Here is a 2,397-nt window from a genome sequence, read left to right on the forward strand (position 1 = left end):
TGCCACAGCCTAGCTATGTGATCTGGGAAGTTACCTAATCCTGCTAAAACTGTTTCCTCACCCGTTAAATAGCACTGTGGTCCTCTCTCTCATTGGACAAAGGTCCTTGTACTTTCAGACCTATGCCCTCCAAACCCATGTGGCATTTCTGACACCACCCCCTGATGTGACAAACCAAAGGCAGAGGGGAGCTGCCATTGAGTTGTCTATTTTCCAGGTGCCATCTCCTCATTCTTTGCTTCCCTGCCAACTCACCTCTCTCCTCACTGTCCAAACCAGTGGTTCTCAAACCATAGGGTACCATCAAAATCATCAGGACAGCTCGCTAAAGCCCAGAGGGCTGAGTCCCACCCCCAGTTTCTGATTCCATAGGACTAGGGTGGGTCTGAGAATTTCCATTCTTAACAAGTTCCCAGGTAATGTCAAATGATGTTGATCTGATCCAGGGACCACACTTTGAGAACCAACAGTCTAGAGAAACCGGTATGGAGGGCGAGGAACTAGGAAGTTCTGCTCCAATTCATCAGGTTTTATAGAATCTCAATGCATATAAGGTCTTTAGGGTTTGCTGAGCCCGGACCTTTGAAACACAAAAATAAAGATATATTTAGAAACTGTGATGAGTGCTATATAGGAAAACTCAGCATATCTTGAGAGAGTACAGGAGCCCTGGTTCAGGATGAAGGAGTTTCTGAGGACGTGACAATGGATTCTGAGAATGAAGGTGCATAGAATTAGCTAGAAGAGGAGCCAGCAATGAGCCTTGCAGGAAGGGGTCCCAGTAGATGCCTTGGGAGAGAAGTGAGAGTGAAGGAGAGACTGCAGTAAGGATGAATTTCCAACCCAAAGAAACTAACCACCAGCTGTGGTCTCATTGAGACTCACTGACAAGAGGTCAGAAAAGAGACTCAGACCCTTTTCTTTCACCATTTGCCCCTCCACTGGGCCCCCTCCCACCTGCCCCAGCACCATCAAGTCCTGCGGCTGGGTGCCCTACCTTTCTTGACTGTTCTCTTCATAATACCTTGTTCCACTTGTTGACTGCTACATAATAACCCTCAACATTTAATTCTTACAATTCGATTGGTTGGTTGGTTGGCTGGTTGGCTGGTTCTTCTGCTGGACTCACCTGGGCTCACCTATGCAGTCTACTCGGCTGGCAGGCAAACTGGGGCAGTTGGGCTACCCCACACCCCTGCCTCTCCACCATCGCCCCATGGCCACGTCGTGTGTGTGTGTGTGTGTGTGTGAGTGTGTGTGAGTGTGTGTACACACTGAGGGTTGGGGATCCCCAGGGCCATGACCTCTCCTGAGGGCAGCCTTTCCTGAGCCATGACCACCCAGTCCAAAAGGTCCGAACTCCATGTTTCCTAGCATATTCATGCCTATCCGGATATTTCTAAAGCTCCCTTCTCCACCAGCAGCCATCAGGGAACAGAAAAGCAAAGACCTGGGTATGTGAACTTTTCATTCTCCCTCTGGTGCCATTTTCCTCCATGACCCCTTGGGGTCAGAGAGGTGGGAGAGGGATTTCCCTCTCCCTTATATCTCCTCTCAACTCCAGCTAAGCCTTCGTGATCCATGCTGGTCGCTGCTCTGTTCCCAGGGCCCAGCACAGTGCCTTGCACACAGTGGGTGCTCACCAAGTGCGCTCTGGATGAGTGAATGCCTTTGCTCCCTTCCCTGACTCTGATCCAGGGGTGCCAGGCCCATTACCCGCCTCCCCAGCTGTCCTTGGCAAATCCTATTTATCCTTCAGACTCCAGCACACACCCACGTTTTCCAGGAAGGCCTCCCGTCCCCTCCAGCAGTCGGAGTAACTTGGGGAGGTCCTCTTTCTTCCTCGGGTCTCTCCCCTATCCCCTGACTCTCTGTTTAGAAAGGATTTTGTTCAGCTCTGTGCTAGAGCGAGTTGCCTGTGCATCCTGCTCCCATTCTAGGTGTTTGTTACATGTTGATGGGAATGGGAGACATTTTATTTTGCTTTATATTTATTCCCCTTACCTCTGACCCCCATCTCCAGTGGCCAGCACCATGCGTGGCACGTGGTAGGTGCTTAATGAGTATTTGTTGAACTAATAATAATTATTATTATATTACATATATGCATATATACATTATATATACTATATATAAAGTATATATGTAATATTATATTTTATTTAATATATATATAGTATTTTATGTATATATATACATTATGGATGTGTTATATAGATTATATATACAGTAAGTCCCCTACATACGAACCTTCAAGTCGTGAACTTTCAAAGATGCAAACGTGCGTCTGGTTCCAGCAAGGAACCAGAACCTGTGCCGTCAACGTCAGGCGTGAGTGAAATTGCAGCTTGCCCTCCGTCTCCTGTTGCTGACGATCCTTCAGCTCTACCATCTCCC

Source organism: Neophocaena asiaeorientalis, unplaced genomic scaffold (assembly GCF_003031525.2).
Source record: "Neophocaena asiaeorientalis asiaeorientalis breed wild unplaced genomic scaffold, Neophocaena_asiaeorientalis_V1.1 scaffold397, whole genome shotgun sequence".
NCBI classification, from domain to species: Eukaryota; Metazoa; Chordata; class Mammalia; order Artiodactyla; family Phocoenidae; genus Neophocaena; species Neophocaena asiaeorientalis.